The following is a 24,761-nucleotide window of genomic DNA, read 5'->3' as shown; positions in this document are numbered from 1 at the left end:
TCTAACACCTTAAAAGTCAAATTCCAATCTAATTTAAAGATCTTTACATATTGGTATTTCTATTTTTATCACGTTTATTGTACTTCCTAATAGAAGTATTAGATTTAAAGGTGTCAATATTTTAAAGGTTCTTAGAATATGATTATATTTGCTTTTTAATTGTCTAAAGGTATCTTTACCATGACTGTATAACACACATATGGGGAATATTTTACTACACTTATGTATTTGATTCTAAAACACTATTATAAATTTTGTTTTACAGTTTTTTTTCACAGAATTCACATTTAATAGATACTTTTAATAAAAAGGAAAGAAAAAAAAGAATTAACAGGCTGGTTTCTGTGACTGCTATAAGATGGTCTGCCCATTACCAATAGTGGAAGAAAGGCTAACCACCCCCAGCCCTGTAGGAAAGGCTTATCTGGAATCATACCACATCATGTGTTTAAGCATGAGGAGAGTACAAATTTCTTCTGGCTGCTCAGTGCTGCCTGGCAGAAAACTGGTCCAGTGCTCACTTCTGCTTTGAGAAATACTCTTTGCTCTTATTGATGTCAGGCTAGATGGTATCACGGCCAGGTTTCCAGCCAGCTGGGCACACTTCCCCATGTTTGTCAGTGAACTGGAAGGCCTGGAGTAGTCTCAGAATCTCATCCACAGAGAGGCCAACAGGATGATCATTTATTGTTATCTGGCGAAGGATACCTTTATCATCAATAAAAAAGAGGCCCCTGAAAGAGATACCTTCATCAGCCTTTAAGACTCCATCATCCTGAGCAATGGTGCGCTTGGGATCTGATACCAAGGGAATGTTCATGGGTCCCAATCCTCCTCGTTTCTTGGGTGTGTTAATCCATGCCACATGACAGAAGTGAGAATCCACAGAAGCTCCAATCACTTGGCAGATGAGTTTCTTAATTCTCCTGCTCTATCACTGAAAGCAATGATCTTCGTGGGACATAAAAAAGTAAAGTCAAGAGGGTAAAAAAGAGAGTACAACATATTTTCCTTTGTATTCACTTAGGCTGATATCTTTGAATTGTCCATCTGGCATAACAGCCGTGGCTTTGAAGTTGGGAGCAGGATGCCCAATTTTCGCATTTCCTGAAGAAATCTTGCTATCAGCAGGGTCGAGCTACAGGTCTCACAAACAGAACCAACAGTGAGAACGCAGGAAGACATCGCCCTGTTTTACAGTTTTTAATGTTGGTGAAATGCCTTTGTTTTCATTCTGTTTGTAAATGTATCCACTGGTACTGAGCACCTTAGGGCTATTAGTGGGGCAGAATTTCCATGTATGTGAGACCCAGGGAAGCAAGACAACAGGGAACCTAAGATCGCCCAAAGGCTTCAAGGCAGGAGAGCTGCGAGGGGTGTTAGGGAGCCAAAAAAGATGTATGCTAATGCTTGGCTCTGTGAATTCACTTTGTGAGTGATAGAGGGTGTTTTAATCTCCTGAGGTAGGTAGAACCTATTTTAATGGTAATCTATCCCAAGTTGACTTTTCAAAGGCTAAAGACCACATAGCCTGGGAACTCTGTAACCTGAAGCGATATTGATTAGGATGCATAAATTTTCCTGGGGCTGTGACTTATTAGGAAACCCTAAACAGCGTTCCTAACTATGACTGGTCTGCATTTCCCCATTTGCTCCTTTGTGGGTTGTCAGTTCAGGATCTTTAGATTTTATTTTGTGTTTTTCTGTCAGCCTTGGTGATTTGTGCTTTCCATTGGTCTGTCTCACAACATCTGGCTACTGCTCTGCTCTGTGTCCTTTGGTCACTCAGTACACCTAGAAAACCCCAGACTCTGATGACACTTCCAGTGTCCACTCCATACTGCTTTACAGTGTCTAGACCTTTGAGATTCCATATTTCATCATCAATATTGTATTGTCTTTGTTCTATGTACAGCATAGAGTTGTCACTGAATGACACAGAAATGAAAGAAGCTGTATAAATCGAGCTTGTACTAGCAGCTACAGATTGGAGAAGTCAAATCTCTTTAACTACAACTTGAACCTGATTTGAACTATTGATAGTCAGACAGAAAGAAGGTAGAATAATTCCATGGAAATTGTGTATGTCCTATTGATGCAGGTACAACTTCAAATAGTTAAATTAATGCTATAAAGGACTTACAGATAATGTTGCTTAGGAAATATTAAGCTATACAAAGGAGAATTTAGTTAAAGGGATGCTGCCTCCCATATGACTGGAAGAGAAATAGTATAGCAATCAGACTTGTTAGAAACTGTAGGGAAAGTATTATACCGTAGTTGAAGTTTGGGGTTGCTGAGAAATCGTTTCTGTTAATGCTTGTTCACCAAGATGGACTTCCACTTAGGCTCCACTCCGACAACAAAAGGAGGCGAGCCATTTGGTCCATCCTTCTATCAGAGAACCCAGACAGCTCAAGGGACAGCACAGGGTCACAGACGTCATTAAGTCAAGCTTTGCCATTAAATTCTCTGTACTCTTATCAGGAAAAGCATAATTCTACCAGGTGGAAAAGATAGACCTAGGTAATAACTATTCAAACACACACACACACACACACACACACACACACACACACACACACACACACAACCAACCAACTGACCAACAAACAAACAAAAAGCCACTGGTGTGCTTCAAAAATAACTCTGGCTACGTGTTTTCCTTATAAAACTCCCATCTTGCCAAGTGCCCAGACTTGTAGTCTCCTGCCTCTGTTTAAATTGTCAAATGCAACCTGGGACTCAGACATAAAGGAAGATTTATAAATGACATCCTATGTGAAGTGGATAATGTTAAGGTCTATATAAGATGGTAAGATTTTCTATTTGAGGCTGGCTCCTTTCTGTGCATTAGCCCAAACCAGTCACATGCTATCATTAAAGAATTCATTTTTCCTTTATTAATCTCTAAACTGGCAGAATGATTTCTCAGTGCAAAGTCATATTAATTCTGCAACGCTACCAGCCCCTTAGCTCTAACAAGTGAGCATACTGCTTCTTTCAAGAAGTACATTCTGACTCTACGACACCTATGCACAGATTCTCCCCCACTCCCCGTTTGTGTGTGTTTTAATGAAAAATGCTTGACAGTAAAACCCTTCCAGACAGCATAGCAAATTTCCAAGACCTATTGATGATTTGTGGAATAAAGGAAATGTCACACTGCTTTTTGGCAGAAACAATACATATACGAGTACTGGCTTGTGTCAGGGTGGAAACAATGCCTGGTTTCCTGGGAGAACTGTGTGTGAAGACCTGCCTATCCCAATAGTGACACCCAAACATTTCAGATGTTCCAGTTGATGTTCATCAGATTGATGGTCACTATTAATTTGAGAAGATGTCTTAGTTAGGGTTTTATTGTTGTTTAAGAGGCACCGTGACCTCAGCAACTCTTATAAAGGAAAACATTTACTTGGGGCTTGCTTACAGTTCTCAGGTTTAGTCCCCATTGTCACCATGAGGGGAAGCATGGTGGACATGTGTGCAGGTAAACATGATGTTAGAGAGGAGCTGAAAGATCTAAATCTTAATTTGGCAGGCAACAGGAAGAAAGAGTAAGACACTGGACCTGGCTTGAGTTTCTCAAACCTCAAAGCCCATTCCCAGTGGCACACTTCCTCCAACAAGACCACACCTACTCCAACAAGGCCACACCTCCTAATATTGCCAGTCCCTATGAGCCTGTGAAGGCCATTTTCAAACCATTACACCAGATTTAGAAATCACCTGGGAGTTAGTATTCTCCTAGGTGTCTCAGTGAGGGTGCTTCTACCGACAGACAGGTTTAACGATAGAGAGAAAATTCTCCCTGAACATGAGTAAAGGAGAAAGAAAGCTGAGCCCCACATTTCCTTTCCTGGTTTATGATCCATCCAGATGTGACCAAGCACCTGCTCCCTCAGCCATGAGATGCTCCTGGACATTGTTTCTCCCCCCACTAAGGACCCTATTCCCTGAATGGGAATCTTTCGTCTCCTCTCTAGCATCATGTACACCTGCACACATGTCTGTATGCTTCTCCTCATCGTGACAATGGGGTCTAAACCTTAGAACTGTAAGCCAGCCCCAAGTAAATGTTTTCCATTTAGTTACCAAGGACACAGTGTCTCTTAAACAACAATAAAACCCTTGCCTTCCATTCTATGAATTATGTTTGCAGGCCTCTCATTATTACTTCCTAGTCATACATCTATAAGATGCTTCACAGCATGTTGGTCATATAAACCCAAATAAACACTTCTCCATGGAGTTACTTTTTGTCTACTATTTGGCCACAAAGATAAGTAATACCTTGGGTGTGAGAAGTTGTCAAGGAATTTTTCTCTTGTTTTGAGTTGTACCGTAAAGTTCACTATGGGAGCTGGTGTCCTGTGCTTAACACAGTGGTGGAGAGAGTTCCCAGAGGTCTTTGCTTCATGAAATTTGTATTCACTTCCTGGTTCATGGTGCATGGTAATGCAACAATAAATATTCATTCAACAACAACAACAACAACAAAAATACATTGAGTACAGACATGCTAGCCAGTGTGTTCTGACTGACAGTAAGCTACCAGAAGTTCTGTGAACAAGTTTTGTAGGACAGGAAACTGTTGAGGAAAACTAAACTATTCTAGAAATATTAAAGAAAAGTATTCAACCTATATGCTTAGAGTTTATTGCAAATAAGAACTAAAGTGTTTCCTGTGACCTCAGGAACATACATTTAGAAATCACTTTAATTTACATGGCTGTATTCTGATTTGATTTGCTTCATCAGACACCTCTTCCAATAGTCTGCTCTCTGTTTTCTGTACATCAGCCATTCTGCTTTCTTGCCTCCTAGTTTTTGACCACTGAAAACATTGTTGGTCAAAAAATAGTGAGCTATCAGAGGATTTGTTCGTTCAACAGAGGATTCTTCTGGAACCTGGAAACATTGGGTGCTGATGTCTTTATCCAAGGCAGGGCAGTTCTTGGAACCCACATTACCATGAGGTGGCAGGTTAGAAATGAATCCCACAGTTACCCTCTAATATACAAAGGTGGCATAAAAAAAAAAGAAAGAAAGAGAAAAAAGAAAATATGCACACAATAAATTTTAAAAGTCACGTTTTTAGGAAAACAATTAATTGGAAAATAACTGGAGTATTTTTAATGGAAAAAGTAAATTAAATTTGATTATTTTGAATTAATTTATTCCATATCATATTTTACTTAGTCACATCCAAAAGCATTAGCAGGTATAAAAACTTATTTCCCTTGAAGTTACATTAAAGTGCTGTTTTTTATACGAATTTGTTGTTTGTATTTTACATTTCCATTTGCCAATCAGGCTGCTGGATTTTATTTCCATTAAATGAGATTAGAGGAAAAATTGTAGAACAGCAGAAATTACTGGAATTAATGAATTAGGAATCAGGTCCTGAACCCTTGCCACAATCCTATCTGCTCAAATTTTGGAAAGTCATATGTGGCAGGAACTAGCATCTTAATGCTCAGTGCCCTGGTCTGGGACTCACTGTATTTCTGATAAAGACAAGAAGCCAGATATGAGTATTGTTTGAATTTTGTTCAAGCACAAATTGCCATAAGAAATAAATCTTGCCTTTTAAAAGCTTTGTAGAAAATTCTATTTTGATTTTTTTTATTCTAAGCAAATCTGAGACTACTGTAATAAAAACAGCTAGCATTTAATGAGCCTTCACTGCATTGAGACCACCGACAAACTATATTCTCAAGAACAAGTATAGTCTCTGTGAGGAGCTAAGAGGTTCAACGTGTGATCCTGGCAGGCCCATCTCCCTTGTGCCCTTCTCCCCTCAGGGTTCCCAAAACTCCATTTTCCTTCTAATATGAACACTTGCCTTGGCTCTTTCTTTCCTTCCATTCTTTGACTTGGACTTGTCGGCCTCTCATTATTACTTCCTAGTCACACATCTGTCAGATGCCTCACAGCATGTTGGTCATAGCCTGTATCATAGTGGAGCTGTCTCCCGGGTACCACACACCACAGACAGTGAGTGTCCCCAAGCTTCACAGGTTCACAGCTGGCAGGACTGGGAAATTAACACTAAAAGGAGGCCCTGTTTAAATGCGGTGGCTTGCTTGTTAAACTCTGAGTGCGTGCATTCTTTAAAATCCTGACAAGACTGCCCCAGAAGGACAGGGTCATGGATTACAGGTTTTTCCTTTGAGAAGTAGCTCTTGGGACCTGCAGTGGGGCAAGCCCCAGGGAGAGCGAATAGGCAGCCTGCCATAGCTATGTCCCTGTGGTGAATAGTTTATTTCCCAATGTGATTGCTAGTCACTGCTGTTTCCCATTTCCCTCTTTCCCCCGATGAACATTCATTTCTTTTACCCTGCCCAGTAGACTTCCAGAAAGCATGCATGAGCGTTCCTTCTAAGATCACCTCCTTCCTCACTGGCTGTCCATGCTCAGACCCCCAGGAACCACCGATGCCAAATTCGGGGCTGGTGTATTTTCAGCTTCTTTGCCCAGCCTAACTACTTCATCCAATATGGACCTCCTTGTTCTTCATGAGCATGTGAATTGTGTTATGAGGTGAAAGCTTAGATGTGTATTGCGTTTGCATTCTTGGTTACTAAAAGCTATAATAAGTAAATAAGTAAACGTTGAATGAATGCGTGCTCAGATTAGTCTCAGCCTTGAGCAGCTTCATCTTGAAACTAGAATTATTGCATGGAGAAGTGTATGGGGTAGTATGGGAGAAGGTTTGTGTGTGTGTGTGTGTGTGTGTGTGTGTGTGTGTGTGTGTGTGTGTATGTGTGTATGTGCACGTGTATACCACACCATGTAAGACAATGTACAAGAAAGCCTTTGATGGAAGGATTCTTCATAATAACTGCAGATGCTCTGCCCATAGGTGGCATCGTAGAGGTAATGTCTGCTTTTAACTATACATGCAGACATCCTCTGCAGGGCAGTGTGGAAGTGTGAACTGGGATATGACTTCACCATAGAGGACCTACAAGTGTGACTCTGGAAAGAGCACATTCCGTTCTATCATTAAACCTTACTAGAAGCACTGTCCTCAGTAAGGTCTTATCCCTGCCATCTTCTCCCCAAAGTGCACGATCCCACTGGCTGCATGAAAAGAAAAATCAGAAAAATCTAGTTTAGAGACAATACAAACCAGCAGTGTGTCCTCTAAACTTAAAGAGACATATTTATCTGCTTTCCATAGCTACATAATACCATAGACAAATAAATTAAAAAGAAAAGTTAATTTGTGGTCAAATTTCCAAAGGCCTAAGGTTAAAGGTGGTACCTGGTGATGAGTTTTTTTGGTGGAAGAACCATGAGATAGTGAGGGCACCCACCTGATGTAGACTGGCAGCATGTGCACAGGCATATGCGATCTCCTCTTCACAAAGACACATGGGGCTTCCCTCACAATCCTAATTCTCTCCAATGTCTCCGCCTCTAAACTCGGGAGCCAGATTACATTACAAACCTTTGCGTACCTCAAACCAGGGATGAAATCTCAGCCCTCCAAACCTCAGGGGATGAGCACATTGTATACAAACCACAACAGCTCTGACTGAAAACGAGAGAAGCCTGAGAGGAGAGAGGACTCCTGTCCTCTGACGCTCTGGGCACGGTGTTGCATCCCAACAGCACATTAGGGGGAATTAAAGGAATCTGACATAGTCTGCTCTTCAGTTCACAGCAATCTCAATGCTAATTCACTAACGCAGTGTTGTGTGTCCTGTGTATCAGTATTACCAGCAATGTTAGCAACTGGGTGTGAGGCCTGTGTGAACTCACCCCTCTTTTCTCTGTTGCTTTTCTGCAAATCTGAAACCAATGTACAAGGGAAGCTGGACAGTGGTGGTACACGCTTTTAGTCCCAGCACTTGGGAGGCAGAGGCAGGCAGATCTCCTGTGAGTTTGAGACCAGCCTAATCTACAGAGACAATTCCAGGACATTCAGGACTGTTACACAGAGAAACTTTGTCTTCAAAAACAAACAAACAAACAAACAAACATTAGAAAATGTTCATTCTTAAAGATGTTTCATAACATGAAAGATTTTAGAGATATAAATTATTATAGAGCCCACTGGAAATTATAAGTCTCCCTTGTTTGTTTTGCTCTAACGTTATAAACCAGGTAGATTCTTTCCTAAGGCATGTCATTCTAACAGGCCAGGAGAATTTGATTTTACTGTTATTTTTTTCCTGTCCCCAGAGGCTGACAAGGGAAAGAGATGAATTAAAACTCTCAGTTATCTGCAAATTTCCATATATCACCATGCAATAAAAACATCAGCAAAAAATTAAGGATTGTAATTTAGTCTAGCTTTATTACTAATGCATGAGAAATGCATTTAAGCAATTTAAATTAATAGCACGCACGCTACAGCAATGAAGCTGTTGCTTGTTTCCAAGTCAAATGTTCATGTTATAATGGAACTGTGGGGTTTTTAAAATCTCAGTGGTCTACAGAAAGACTAACTACATGTGCTTTGCCCAGCCAATGAACTCATCCTGTGGCCCAGGGTTTTCTCCTCCTTACACTCATTTTCCCCCTTCTGGTTATGATTTATATGAGATTTTTACTCTTATACTTCACCGTTGGGTTGAAATGTCATAGGTTCCCTGCTGTAAAACACATTTCTTTTGCAGGTGTATAAGTCAAACAGGAAAAATAATTTCCCAGAAATTATACCTTGAGCACATATGCATGGGCCTGTGTCCTCCTGCACGGGCTCATGTGGGTCTTCAGCTCACCCTTCAGTTGTCAACACAACACTTCAGTCTCAAACCCATCTGTGAGGTCATCTGAGGACTCCTGCAAAGGACAGTACTGCCACACGTAGAGTTTCAATGGTGCCAATGGGTTTTATCTGTGACTCAGGAATCAGCAGCATCTACTCATCAGAACATTGCTGTATGGGAACTTGAGATGGCAAAAGCAGCAGTGTAGCGGTGGAACGGGCCCTGTCTTAGCTCCTTTAAGCTACTATGCTAAACGCTATACATAGGCCACTTTATAAAAAGCAGAAACACATTTCTCAGAGTTTAGAAGACCAGGGGCAAGATGGCCATGGGTAGGATATCAGTTAAGGACTGCTGTCTGCTTTCAAGATGGTGTTTTGGTGCTTTGCCCTCACATGACTTAAAATACCTAAACATGCTAAGGGCTAGCCTCGAGCTTTTTCTGGAAGGGGCAATGCCATTGTGCTCTAATTAGGCCTCGCCTTCTGTATTGATCATCCTTTTGTTGTTATTAACAAAATATGAAACATTCAAGGAGGAAGACTTGTTTGTCTCACAGATGACAGGGTGTCTAGGCCTGTGGTAAGGCAGAAAGAATATCAGGGTGGGTGCCATATGACATGATAAATGTGTTTACCTCATGGTGGCCAGGAAGCAGAAATGCAGAGAGGAAGGGATCAGGTACAAAATATCATCCTCCATGCATGACCCCAGGGACCCACTTCCTCCAATTGGTTCTGCTTTCCTAACAGGTTTTCTCCACCTGCTGGGTATCAATCCTTAAACAACTGAGCTTTTGCAGTTACCCAGATCCAGACAAGACTGGCATAATTGTATTATGATTAAGGTTTACTATCTAAGTTTTGGGGGACCCATTCAGACTCTAACCAATGATAACAGACTCTTTCCCATCTTTTCTCTTATATGGGAGACGTGTGTGTGTGTGGGATTTCCTTACTCTGCCTTTTCATGGGAGCTGGGCCTTCTGATAGGCTTCTGTGAATTTCTCTGCTATATTTTCCTCAAACCAAAATGTTGGGTCCTAACATACAGTGGGCTAGAGTGAGGCAGGCGAAACCATGTGTGCTCCGTCCTCAGCAATGGAGTGAGGTTGCTTACAGAAGAGTGAAGGGTGAAGTTCTTCCCTTTTCTCAAACAGATGCAAAATAGAACTAGTTTTGCTACATGAGTTCTAGAAACACTTGCATGGTTCCAAGACCACCACAGTCTGCATCTCCCCTCCTGCTTGCCCATAGTGTCCTGCCTTCACTGAGCCCTCCTTTGTCTCTGCCTGGGATGCTCTCCTGGATCCCTGTAATATTCAATATTCCAGAGAGACTGAAATCTGTACGTGTTTTTGCAGACCACTGCTGAGGGCCATCCGTCTCACCTGCGTGCAGCCTGAGCAGCCAGCAGCGGAAGTCAGCTGAAGTAGCAAAGAGAAGGATGCAGAAGCACGGCAGGTTCTATCAGAGTGAAACCTCTGCTGTGCTCTGACGCCTGCTAACACTTGATACACAGATAAGAGGGCGAGGACAATGGCAAACTTTCACTTGTTCCTAACACCGCAATCCTCCAGTTCGCACAAGTGACACTTCCTACAGAAAGCATATCATGTCCTTTCTTCTAGAATGTAATTTCAATCTAGCTCCCCGCCCAGGCAGTGCCGATGTTTCCTGGTAAAGCATTGAATAAGGGCATCATGAAAAGAAATGTCTGAGTCAGAAATGAGTAGCTTTAAAGGCTGCCAAATCCCCACTGAGTGGAAGGACCAGAGCTCAGTGCTTCACTGTGGAAGAAAAATGTAACAACTATTCTGCTCTCCTTGTGTACAGCACGTCTTCCCCACACCAAAATCAGTATCCCAGACTCTGCTGCCCATAATCCAATTCGCCCACAAAGCCTGCAAGAAATTGAAGCATCCCCCAGAAACCTCCCACACGCTCTGTCCAGGCTTTAAGTGGAAAGAGGTTCCTGTTTAGCCATCTTCTTCCAGTGCCGAGGATGGGGTTCTACGGAGAGTGTCTTGTTTGTAAATGGTAACAAATGTCGTCATCATGCATTCTCTATAAACAATTGGTGAACTCTGCAGAATGCACAGGTGTATAATGCCTGTATCTGGTCAACTGCAGCGTGGCGTGCTCCCAGAATTCCTCCTTTGCTTCCTCCATCTCCCTCTTCTTCCTTCACACGTGTTTTTGGTTTCCCTTTCTTTCCCGTGGACGATGGGTCAAATGTTTGTACAGAAGAAGGGGATATCAAGAATAAAATGCACACAACCAAATGCAGTGCTCTGATCTGTCCACAAGTATGTCAAGCCTCCTACATCACCCATTCCAGAAACAAGTCTCTAGAAGGGAACTGGGATCATCTGTGGCACTGCTGAAAAAATTCACATCTCCATATCCTCAGTTTAGAAGTAGCATTCTTCTCGCAGGCTGCCTTTCAGTCCAGGGAACAAGTTTACTCTAGTTTGACCTCTATGCAAGTATCTACCTGCCGTTGTAGGTAACAATGTGACCCATGTCCTGCCAGAGCAGGTATTTGAACACTAAGAGGAAGAAAAGATGGGCCAACCAGTCCAGTCCAGTGTAGGAGCACTCACCTCTGGCAGGGGTGAGTTATGCAAAGGAAGGTGATCCACAAAATGGCAATGGTTCTTCCTATGCAGTCCTCTCAGAAGCAATGCTAATGTGAGATTATCAGGTTCAGGACAAGGTCCATGGTGGCGTGATGGTATGTAGGGACTCAGCAGAGATCAGCAAGTGAAATCTTGTCACTGTGATATGAGGTGAATAATCACAATGAGATGAATAAGCAGGTATCTCTTTAATTAGACCATTATAAATGCTGCTTCCTGGTGTTGGGCAAGATCATCTCCATATTAAATCTGTGCAGCTGTGAGAATCCACAGGAGCCAACATCTCCCTCCTGGAAGGGGGTCTCATGAGTTGTCTCAGGAGATGCTAATGAGATCCTCAACAGGCCTTACCATTTCTGTGGGTTATAGAGAAGTAAATGATTGCTTGGAGGTGGTATTCCCATATGCTGTAGATGCCTGAGAAGCATCCATACTTCTACATGTCATTCTGAAAGAACTCACTGGATCACCAAGCTGGACTTGGATAGAAACCTTACTCTGATCTCTCTGTTCTCTCTATATCTGAGATGATAAGACATTTCTTTATCTCACCCCAGGAAAAATTGTCAAACAACCATCCATTCCCTTAAATAGTTTGAAAATGTGTAGCCGCCATGTCTATAAACAAGGCCTGACAAAAGTGTATCTTCTGAATACTAGCGTATTTTTAGATGACTGTACAAAATTGCTTTTATTGCAATACTCTAGAGGGAGGGAAGGGGACACAATGCCTTCGTGTGTTAAACAGTCACAGCCCTTTTCCGAGGTAGCCTCTCTGTGTGTGCATTTCTGGCCCTTCTGTTCTTTTGATACTCAACTGGTCTTCTCACATCTGCATGCTCTGTGTTCTCACTCATCACCTGTGCAAACACATCATTGGATGCTGGCAGTGCCACAGTTTCAGGATAGCACTCCTCTTCCTAAGCAGCCTTGTTCCAACAATACCTAGGCTGACCCTTAGCCTGGGTGTAACCTTAGCTTGTCACTACATGCTTTCCCACTTGGGCATATGTTGAGTTTTAACTGCTTGGTGTGCTGGTTGACTTTCGAAGCTACTTTTTATTTTACTTTCTAGTGAAGGACTCAAGGGTGCAATACAGAGGATGCCCTGGAGTTGGGGTATCAAGATACTGGAGCACAATAGGGTTAGGCTTCCCAAACCACCCAAGACTGGCACCTCAGGGGATCCTGAGCCAGTCCAAGGCCCCGGAGGTTACCCATGAAAATCATGTCGAGATCTGTTTACTTCCCTGACACTGGATTCTCCAAGACAGTTTCCTGTCTCAGCGAGCAGAGAGTAGTTACTGTTAAGTGAAGGTCGAATATATCTCTCCTGAGGTTTTCATTAAACTCCCAACATAACATGCAGTATCTACAATCCACAATTACACAAAACCAATTTTCTCAGATGCCGGTGTAATTTGAAAAGAAAAATGAGTTCATCTTACTTCATTTTCATGAAAGAAAAATGTTGGTATCAGGTGTGTTATCAACACCTACAGCAGCTACAAGCAAGGCCCACTAGACAGCTTCTCTGAATCAAACAACAACAAGTTCAATCCTATTCCTAAGTGAAGATGAAGAAAATTCACAGGTGGCGAGCTTTTGGCATCCCGTGTTTTTAAGTCAGGGATAGACAAACTGTAATCAGTCACTCTGAAAAGTCTCTCAAGAGTCTGTGTGACTGTGGACAGACCATGGGATTGCCATTGTGATTTTGAAGTCTACGTTTCCATCCTGTTTCCATCTGAACCCAACCAAGCAATACTCAGCGTTAGGAGACAGAGCATCCTTCAGCTCCAGATTTGTGTAATCTGCTTGTTGGGAGGTTCAGATAGCATCGTGAGAATGATGTTGACCAGAGCAGGTTCCCCATAATAGTGATAGTCTATTCACAATCTCTCCTCTCTTCATCCCCTCTCCTTTACACCCCATAAATAATCTCCCACTCCAACAAAGACAGATGGATATTTGGCAACTTATAAGCCAATATGAAGTCTGTCTCTGTAAATTATAATGGCTAAGTCATCCATGAATCAGAAAGACTCAGCTCAGAGCTACTTGTGGAAGTCAGATGATGTTAACAGGAGACCTGACTAATATCTAGACCCCGTTTCCAAAAACCCAGCTAGAGAGTCAGACCCTCACAGAGCAAGGAAATAAACTGAGAAGCCATGCCTTCCCTGTGGGTGGGGAAAGGGGAAGCTTAGTTAGAATTACCATAACCAAAGCAACGTGGGGAGGAAGGGTTATTTGACTTGCATTCCCACATCATTGTTCATCCTTGAAGGAAGTCAGGACAAGAATTCAAACAGAGCAGGAAGCCAGAGGCAAGAGCTGAAGCACAAGCCGTGGAGGAGTGCTGCTACTGGTTTGCACCCCTTGGCTTGTTCAGTCTGCTTTCTTATAGAACCCAGGACCAGCAACCGAGGGATAGCTCCACCCACAGTGGAATGGACCTGCCCACATCCATTATTAATTAAGAAAATGCACTACAGCTTACAGCCATTTATCATGGTGGAGGCATTTTCTCAATGGAGGCTCCCTCCTCTCCAAGAGCTCTAGTTTGTATCAAGTTGACATAAAACTGGCCAGCATACTGCCCCCTCTCTGTGTTGGGTAAGATAAGGAAGCCATGCTTTCTATGAGGGTAGGATACAGGTACTCTCACTGGAATGGAAACAGGTGTTAGAAGCCACATTCTTCTTTTAGATTGGGACAGGCCAGTAAGGTAAAGTGGTAGCCACAGTCCCTGTGAGCAAGGCAGGAATCACTCAACTCAAAGCCCTTTTCTGTATCCAGAGGCCTCAGGAAGACCAGAGTTTTCCAGTGTTTGTTAGAGAAATAAAATACAAAACCCCATTGCTTTTATGTGACATTTTCATCTTTAAAAGAGATCCCAGTTGCCTATCAAAAAAGCTCAAAAGCGCAAAGTGCCATTGGTCCTCAGCTGGCAGGCTTCGCTTTAAGGGCCTCAGCCACTGGAGGGTGTGGTAACAAACACACAGAGGCAGGTAGCTCCTTTGTGTTTTCTTTGGCTCTTTTTTCCCAAATCAGCCTCGAGTACAGCAATTCATTTGGATCATTTGTGTGTCTATATTCAGATGTCAGCACAGGACTGGTCAGAGGCCACTTGCCCCGTGTGAGCTGCAACAGCTGTGCCTGGTGCTGACCATGGTCCTGAGGCGCTACCAACGGGAACCTGGAATCTATTCTACTTTGAAGAATTGCATTGAACACTGACAGCGAAGTCTGCAAACTTAGCCATAAAAAAAGCTTGTTGTGTGCAAGCCACCCACCAGTGAAATACGTCTAATTTTGAGGTGTCTCATTAAATAATTTGTACTCCAGGCTAGAATCCTACTTTAGGAAATAAGGTAAGAAAGATCACTCTACTATGCCCATGTTACGCGGAGAGAAACAAATCTATTTCCTTTATTATGTGGGGAGCCTTTCATCTCCTACTCAGAAATATGACCAGCTGTTCACTGGTATTCTCAGAAGACACTTAGCAAAAATGTTTTCTCAAAGAGAGAATGATTGTAAGCAAGGCTGTGATCAGCTTTTAAGACTGCCACCTCATAGCCAGTTAAATGGCTTGCTGACTTTCTTTGTAAGTGAACAATGCCATTTTTTCCAGTAGCATTCTAAAATTGGCATTTTTGAGGCAGTATGTATTTGAGGGTGAAGTGGTTCAGGCTGTTGCACACAAGATGAGTCTTGCACAACTTTAAAACTGAAAAGTGCATTGTGGTTTCCTTTGAACACATACAAGAGTAACTTTGTCAAGGAAGACAAAGTTACTACTGCTTTGACAGTTGCCATTTTCCCTATGATTGTAGAGACTCTTGTCTCTCCCTCAAGGCTAAAGTAACTAGAACTGATTATAGTGAGGACTATGGGATAATTAGCAGGATCTATAGGGTTCTTCCCCTGGGTCTTTCTATTCCTCCTCAGGCTAGGGAATATTCAAGAGCTCCAAGTCATATGCTTTCCTCTCCTTGGTGCTCTTCATAGGAATATTGATACTGGGTAAGTAGAGTACCAGGCTTCACTCATGGCTTCTCAGAGAACTGCAGCACCTCAGGTAGCCAAACAAAACTGATTGTCTTCATAAGAACACATTAATTGGAAAAGAAAAGGCAGAAATATATTATAGCCTAAGCATTCATCACTTCAGTTCCAGAAAACAGCTAGTTCAGAAGTCCAGAGTTAGCTGTCAGAACTAGCTAGCTGTGTCTTTTGGCTATGTGTCAAGGTTTTGAGTCTGTACTGGTTAAAGGTATGTACCTTGACAATGTGCTGACCTAGGTCACCCATATTGAAGGCCTTTTCTGAAGACAAGAAGTGGGATTGAGAGCACATGACAAAGGCAGGAGGGCCTTTTAGCAAGGCAGTGTGGTGTCACCCAGAAAACTCCTTCTAGTGCACATGAACTGGATCTATTTTGGCTCTGCATCTCAATGGAACCCATCATACACATGGGACGGGATTCCACCCTGCCCCTGGCTACTGTTCTCATAGTCTCACAGCTCTCCTTCATACTTCATAGGCATAGAACTCAAAACTTCCACACTTTAGGCTCACTACTCTCCAAGGGACAGCCCTGAATCCTCAAAGAACTACACTTGTCAGAGAGGACCAAGAAGGACATGAATATATGGCTGTGGGCCAGCACTGTCAATGACCAATGATATTACTTTTTATACAGGTAACCTATTAACTATAGACATTTAGAAATTAAGTTCCCACCATGATTTACAGTCCAAAGTTACAAGAGGTGTTTGAAAGAAGAGATCAAATGAGGCTAGCACACCGCAATGCTACTGTTTACATACTCTCTGTAATGCCTGGGGATAACAATGATGTCTATGCATTCTCCTGAATTCAAGAGTCCTTGGGTCACTGCTCAGTTCTGAGTCACCTCATCTCTGTGAGCCCCACTCTCTCCTTACTGAAGAAGTCCCTGTGAGGATACCAAGTGAGGTTGGATGTTACCTTCAGCATGGTTAGATTGCAGTCCTAGTTTGGAGGTGTGAGGTCTCCATTTTTACATTGCTGTTCTTCTGAACCTGTTGCCCATAGTGAAGGCTGAGACATCCTGGAGATGAAAAGAACAGAAAGAGACTTTTATCCAGTATTTGTAGGTTTCTGTAACCATTATAGAAGAAAGAACTCAGAGAGGAGACACAGTAAGAAATTGGGAGGAAATGTGTCACAGCAGGAAAAGTCAAGCTTAAGAGGAAGTTTGTGTTCTAAAGAGCATTATAATTTAGCTTCTCTTGGGGACTTGATACAAAACTGGGAGCACGGTACAAGATTGCATATGTTAATTTTGCTTAGGAGCAGTTCACAAGGGATATGTAATTTCTTTGTCAAGACTGTGCAAGCTAAAAGATCAGACACAATGTATAAGGTTATAGCTGTTATTTTTTCTTAATTTTTAGTTAGCATACCAAGTTTTGTTATAACATTTTCCACACGTGTCTGGCTTACAGCTTAGCATTATTCTCTCCAGCAATGCATCCTTGTTCCCACAAATATCATTATTTTGCTTTTCTTTGCAGATGAAGCTGTTTTTCTTCCGAAGCAAGGCCCAGCTTGACAGTCTTGATCCCACCTCCAGACACCATGTGGTCGATGGATGGTACATTTCTGATGTTTACAGTAGGCTTTTCTCTCTTTAATCTTCCCTCTGACCCTTCTGCCTGTGGGTCAGTATGAACCACAAATCCCCAAGGCAGATTGATCTGCTCTTTGTCTCCTCCATTCATCTGATGAGCCTGTTCATCAAGCTTCACTGTAGCTCTTAAGTTATACCATACTGATTGTTGCAAGTTTGTTCCTACTTGGTCAAATATTCTTCAGTGAAAAGAAGAAAAGTTAAAAGTCTTTGGCATTAATCAATGAACAGTGATACAACCAGAGCTAGGTTCTGGAGGGGAAATGAGACTTGCACTGAGGTTAGATTATAGGAAGTGGGACAAGGGGTGTGAGCTTTCTCAGGGCTGATAATTCTAAAGATTTGATGTATAGCATTAGTAACATTGCATTGTGCCCTGGAAAAATGCTAAGATTGTGGATTTGGGTTCTTCTTACATACATCAAAAGGTGGCAGCTATACCAATGTGCTTATCTGCAGTCATTTCACTATTTCCACGTGAATGACGTGTGTGTACAGATCACAGCTTTAAATGCATGTGACACAATGAAAGCAATAAAGAGAACCAGACAGAAATATGCAGAGATAAGACAGAGCCAGAGACCAGGGAGAAGGAGAATGGAGAGGCAGGAGTGGGGGGTCTCAGGGTGGGAAGGAAAGGACACATGGAGTCTAATTTACAGAGTTAGAATTGAATTTAACCATTTGTTCTACCAAAATATCTCAAATGCATGCTAGAATAGTTCTTTTTCACCTCCTATCCTCTACTAGAAAGAGCAGCAGCAGCAGCAGCAGCAGCAGCAGCAGCAGCAGCAGCAGCAGCAGCAGCAGCAGCAGGAGCACATTACCACAGCAATGCATTACCAAAGGATCTAAGGATCAATACTGCTTAGCAGTGGATATTAACTGTTTGCCTAGAGAAGTCACACTGGAAAAGTCTCACCAGGACTTACCGAAAGACAAAGGGGCTTCTGGGCAAAGGATCCAGAAACCTAAAAATCTCACTGCCAGCTATGAGAAAGATAGTATGAGTTTCAGTGAGGAGTGAGAGACTAGGGATCCACACAGAGGGGCTGGCCCAAGAGCAGAACATCAGGTGGACCGAGTGGGAACAGGGCCAGATGCTAAGCATGGGCTGCACAAAGTCAGTAAATATTTCCTCAGTTCTCCACACGTTCCTATTTGGAGTCTCCCTACACAGGTAGCCAGATCTCTGAGAACCTCCCATTAAGACTGGCACTGCTCAGCGCCTCTAGCAAACTTAATCCATTTGAACCATCAAGGCAATCCTGGCTGGAGAGAGACAACTGGACCCCGGTGCTTCTCCTGCCCTCTGTTTCCTGCAGCAGTAACATCTGGTCAGGAGGCATCATTTGCCTTCTTCTGAAACCCTCCCATAGAGAACCATTCTCACCTCTCAGGCTCATGTCTTAGCCACACGCCTGTGAATGCAGTGGAGCCTGTGCCTTGCTCTGCACAGCTGAAGTCAGTGGAGTTAAAGTGACGCTCTGCTAAGTTGTAAAAGTTGATGTGTTACCTTCCTAGCTTTTAAAGTCCTACTTTATTTGGTTATTTATAAGACAATTTAATTTCACTTATAATTGCTTTATGGATTAATTATCACAATGATTATATGAATATTTAATACAAGTTTATGTGTTTACAGAGAGTATCTTGAAAATTAGTTGCCATGTATCAGTTGGCTAATCTTAATAATTTATATTCATAAATGCAGTTCACTTTCATTAGCAACAACCGCTGGAAAATAATGTGAACATATTACTGAAAGTACTACCACTGGGGGTTGCTGAAAGTAATTATTTATGCAAATATTCAAACAGTTTAAATGTCTGAGAATTACTTAGATAAAATCTCTTTCCTTGTAAAGTTGGTATTCTAGAGTCTCAGGAGTATCCAAAGATGATAGTCGTCACTGCTCAAACCCAGACTTCAGTGTGACCTGACACCACTGTGCTCTGGGACCCAAATAATTTTAGTGGTTTTCCACTTTCTATTTTGCTTCAACTTAGCATCGTGGCAAATTTTCCAGGATTCCAAGGGGCTTGGGTATGCATGATTCATTTCAATGATGATTTTCTCAGGGTGACAAGTCTGTAGTCTAGGGTCCTCTAGTCCTTTCTCGCAAGAGTCTAAAATCAGTGATGCTGCTTAGGACTGTAGAAGGTCCGTCAGCCTGAGCAGTCTGCCTTGGGTTGCCTGGGTCACGTTCTATCTGGTCAGACCCAGCTCGTGTCTTCCAAGATGGTTTATGCTCTGCTGGGGTCCCTGGAAAGTCCTTAACCCTGTGTCATCAGAGGCCTGATGTAAGTTATCTGAAGCTAAACTCCTGTTTATCTCACCTAACTTCACCCTGTTCATCTTATTTGACTGCCCTAATTCTTTTTATTTCTAAAATTTATTTTTTAAAAAAATCTGAAAATTTTCAAAATTTGAATACCTAGTAAACCAGAATAAACCCTGTACAATTTAATGACCTTTCATACAGTCAGAGTAAGCGTTTGAAACAGAAGCCTGTGAAGCTTCGTATTGGGTTACATGCTTTCACCATTAAATATATTTTATGTACTTATCCACTACCAAAAATATTGAAAAATCCTACCCAGAATGCTCTGCATAGCTTCTGGTCAACTCAAATCATCTGAGAAGAGGGAACTTCAGTTGAGAAAATGCCCCGCCAGACTGGCTTATGGGTAAGCCTGTGAAACATTTTCTGGATTAATGATCAATGTCAGAATGCCTAGCCCACTGTAACAACTGGCACCCTGGCAGGTGGTTCTGAGTTGTATTTTTAAAGAGCAGTGCAGGCTGAGCAAGCCAGGAAAAGCACGTCAGTAAGCAGCTCTCCGGCATGGCTTCTGCATCAGCACCTGCCTCCAGGTTCCTGCCTTGTGGTCCTGACCTGACTTTCTTGGATGATGGGCTGTGAGCTGTAAACTGCAATAAACCCTTTCTGCCTTGAGCTGCGTTAGGTCATGACCTTAATTATGGCAATAGAAAAATCTAATGAGGACAAAAAATTAGAATTAGAAAAATAACATCATTATCTCTTTTCATAACTTACATTCGTTGGTTGTATTCATTCCTCCTTCATCCCATATTTGTTCTTTCCTATTCTGTTTTTCACATGTTACATTGCACCCAATGTACATTTGTTTACACACACACACACACACACACACACACACACACACACACACACACACACTGAGGAATATGAGTGAGAACATGTTTTCTTCCTTTGTGTAATTATGTGACTTTGCTTAATAGTATACATTCTGAGTTCATCCATTTTTTCTGCAAATTTTGTGATCTAATTTCCTTCAGAGTTGAATAGTACACCCATGCATGCATGCACGTGCCCTATGCACACACACACAGACACGTTTTCATCATTCAATTATTTGATCTGTTGATGGGCAACTAGGTAGAGTCCAACTCTTTCCTATAGTGAATGAAGCAGGAATAAAGATTGGGAGTGCAAACATCTCTACGGCAGGGCACGGAATCATCTGGGTATATTCCCAGCAGTGAAATAACAGGATCAACAACCTTAATTATGCCAAGCAGGCATCTATGCTGTTGACTACTGTATACACAATGTATACTTTAGGACCTGGAATCCAGTAAGTGTGCAACTCAAGTCCATTAACTTAGTACTGAGACCAATTGCTGTCTGCAGCCTAGCCCAGCCTCTACCTCACTCCCTCAGGTGGCTGCCACTAGCCTAAGGTGAAAGGGACAGTTCCCACATTGGCAGATTACTGACGATGGACATGAAGACCAAGTGTAAGTGGTCTTGTGTAAGTTTTATTGGCCCAGAGGGTGTTAGGTGTCTTGTGATTTCTGATGGCCCATTGTCCCACCTTACCATTACCTGCCCCTAACCTTCTTACTCACCCAGATCATGGTTATGCATCCTGCAGCAGTCACCATACTCCAAGGGCTCTACACACTTTATGCTATTAAGCTTTCCCTATGACACACGCACCAGATTGTCTCCTTCTGGATTCCAGGGCCAAGCTCTAGATTCAAACTGCAACTCAATACACCTATTCTCAAACCTTTCTGAAGGAAACAAGAAACAAGTGTGTTGTTTGGGTGAAGGACCTGATCCTTCCCATGTTCAATTATGTTTACTACTTTCAGATCTCTCTAACATTTTACTGGTAAATCATTGCAATGTGTAGGTTGATGACATTACGCAGGTAAAGGCAGGTCCAGGATAGAACAAGGCCTGTCATTGGATGAGAAGGAAGGTTGGGTGGGAGAAAAGTTTTAGAGAGAAGGCCAGAGGGAGGGGAGAGGGAGCAGCCGAGAGAACATGGCAGCGGATGTTAAGATTTCTCTCTGCACATTTACAGGTTGTTATGACTACTCTTAAGAGATGGGTGTGTACTGGATTTTGTGTGTCTAGAGGAGCAAACTATACTTATCTAGGTGGGTGGCTTATATCCGTATCAATCGGTTGAAACTTAATGGTGTGGATAAATTGCGCATTGAGTAATTAACATATAAACCTGGTTGTTGTGTTTGTTGAATTCATTGAGTCATGCTTTCCCTGGGTTGTTGGGAGTGTGAGCAGAGTCCATGACAGGAAACTGTGGTAGGCTATAGAATGCTTGGGGCTAGCGTGGCATGGGGCTAACGAAATGTGAGTCTCAGGCATGGTAACAACCCCCAAGGGTTGTGTCAATGTGTGAAAGCGGCTGACAGAGAAACAGCAAGAATACAGGGATCCGCGCGGAGTGGGAACTAGCAGGAACCGGTGACGTCTTATCCTGACACAAGCACAGTCCCTGCATGTGGCCCCTCTTGACCATTCAAGGACACCATCAGGTATAATGGACACTAAGCACCTTCCAAATGGAAGCATCTTTAAAATGAAGGCGAGGAAAAGGTCTTTTTAACTTTCCCTTGAATGAAGGGTAATGGCATCACCTCAGCCAGAGTCCGACTGCTACTGCAGCTCCTTCCCAGCGCTGGGGATTCATCAGAGATGAAAAGTGTTTTGCATCAACCTTTCTGAGCATAAGCAGCCACAATTCTTTCACTCCCTGTAGCTGCTTCTTTATTGGTTTCATTTTGTTTGAGTGATGAAATACATTTACATTCTCTCAAAAGAACCCAAAGGAATTTAGAAACCTTTTTATGTGTAGGAGAAAGGCAATAAAAAATAAATAAATAAGGACTTAGAAAATTTAACAATTCTACTTCTACCTTGGGAGAATCTGAGAACAATGGGGTGGCATTTGGCTCCTTTGTAAGAGGCTGCTAATGTTTCCATTTTCATCAGGCAGATAATAGAGTTTACTAAGCCCACAGGAGGCTCTGTTTATCTTTAGCTGAAAACCTGCTTCCTTGTGCATGTTGAAGAGCCCTGGAACCCCACATGTACACAGCATCATCATTGTCCAGGGGAATTTAGCCCTTGGACCCACCAAAAGCCCAGGCAGATGTTCCTCCTCTGAGAGGCAATAAAACATTACCTGCTGGTCCAGGGCAACGCTTAGGAATGTGGGTTTCATGGCACCACACCTCTGAACAAGTGCTCTCTCCTCCTTTCTCTTCCCCTTGCTCTTTTTTTCCCTTCTTCCCTCTCTGCCTGTGTCCTGAGCAGCTGCTCCTTTCTAGAAATTGACTTGAAGAGCTGCTGTCCCTCAAAGGCTCTGACTCTTGACTGTCTTTCAGGCTCTAAGCTGTCCTCACATGACCCTTGAAGCCCATGGAGGTCACAGGTTAGTGGGAATGCTTCTATTTGTCACACCCCAGTATACCTGCTATTGGATGACTTCAAAATGACCATAGATGTTTAAGACTTTATGCTGTAATGGATGGGGACAGAATGTTTCATTTGGCTTGTGATTTAGGTGTCTTGTTCCCTTCCTTAGCCTTAGCTTCCTCCCACAGACATAAAGAGTTGACTAGATTTTTTTTAAAAGTAATCTGTGCATTTAAATTCTGTCTACACAGAGCTGAAGGGATGGCTCAGTAGTTAGGACCGTTTCCTCTTCAACCTTGAGAAGCAGATTTCAGATCCTAGTATCCATCTAGCAATCCAGTTCTCCCTACAAATGTCTATAACCCCAACTCCACAGGTCCATACACTCATACCGATATACAGAGAAGAAGCAAGCAAGCGAAATAAATTAAAGCTTTCTAAAAATTTTTTGATGAGGCTGGAAAGATGTTGCTATGAATAAAAGTGCTTGTTGTTCTTTCAGAGGATCTGAATTTAATTTCCAGAACCCACATTGGCTCCCTCATAACTGTCTATAACTCTAGCTTCTAGGGATCCAACATCCTCTTGAATACCTTCAGTCTCTATAAATATCTTCACACATATGATATTCACACAAACACAGACACATTAAGAGTAAATCTTGTAAAATTGTCTAGTTAGATGATAAAACAAACACAGTCAAACAATTCAACATGTGCATGTGTGTGCAAATATGTGTGAGAGTGTATGTGTGTGTGAGTATGAGAGTGTGTGTGCGTGTGAATATGTATGTGAGTGTGTGTGTGTGAGAGTGTATGTGTGTGAGTGTATGTGAGTATGTGTGAGTGTATATGTGTGTATGTATGTGTATGTATATGTATGTGTGTGTATGTATGAATGTGTATGTGTGTGCTCATGCTTGTGTGTGCAGGGGAATATGTGTATGTAGGTACATGTGGATGAAGCATCCAGAAGACACCTCAGGTATTGTTCTTCAGATGTCAGTCAATTTTGGTCTTGCGACAGGGTCTGGAGCTTATGAAGAAGGCGAGGCTGGCTGAGCAGAGAACCTCGCTGATCTCACTGCGTATGGCTCTTCAGTGCTGGGAAGGTGTACACCACCACCTTCATCTTCTTTTTCCCCCATAAGTTTCAGGGATTGAACTCAGATCCATGTGCTTGCAAGAAGAGTATTTTACCATTTGAGACATTTCTTCATTTTCATGTATGGTAGGCCCAGCATTTTTTTTATGTTTAAAATCATAAAAGAGAACCAGAAGCTGTATCAGCAGGCATAGACCAAAATTACCTTCATAGGCTGGGATCGACCAAGGACCCAAGCAGAGGAGGAATTTCTAGCTCCTTCCTTCTGCTTCCATTTTGGCTGGCATTGGGAGGAGGCAGCTCCTGCTATTCCAGAGTTGATCTGCTTTCTAGAGCCCTGGGCAGGAGCAGGAGCACCCTTGACCTCTTCCTCGGGCGTGTAGCATCTGAAGTCAGCTGGGACAATGGGCAGAACAAACAGCAGAGCCAAGATTTCCCATGTACCTTCACCAGCACAGAGGGAGTAAATCAGAGACTCACTTACTAGCTTTGAACTTGAGAATGCTGACTGAGAGCTGAGTCTCCATCAAGGAATTTTACTAGAACCAAGACAACAATCACACAGTCATAGTCTTAGAACTCTTACTGGGCCACTAAGACCACTGGAAAGCAAGTAAGAAAATAAAACATCTTGGAAAAAATAGTTATAGTTGAAGAAATAACAACCTTAGTGCAAACTCAAAATGAGAAAGAAGACACTTATAATCAAAGGAGAATAAACTTATGACCTCAGGGGTATAGTCAGTAAAAAGTCTAACTACAAAAATGGACAACAAGGTGAAGGTAGACCTGCCCACAAGGAACTCTCGAGTCCCATGGGACTGCACTTCCAACTGCTATACAACTGTCATTTCCTAAGGAGAGACTCGGGCTGAGAATCTTGAA

The 24,761-nt window shown here is 42.4% G+C and overlaps 1 pseudogene; it reads right to left on the bottom strand.

Annotated features, from left to right (window-relative positions):
- Positions 1–517: 517 nt before the first annotated feature.
- LOC116906041 lies at positions 518–22,578 on the bottom strand (annotated as a pseudogene).
- Between the last annotated feature and the right edge of the window lie 2,183 nt (positions 22,579–24,761).

Source organism: Rattus rattus, chromosome 7 (genome assembly GCF_011064425.1).
Source record: "Rattus rattus isolate New Zealand chromosome 7, Rrattus_CSIRO_v1, whole genome shotgun sequence".
Taxonomy (NCBI): Eukaryota; Metazoa; Chordata; class Mammalia; order Rodentia; family Muridae; genus Rattus; species Rattus rattus.
The sequence above is the reverse complement of the archived record's forward strand: the minus strand, read 5'-3'. Positions and strand labels throughout refer to the sequence as shown.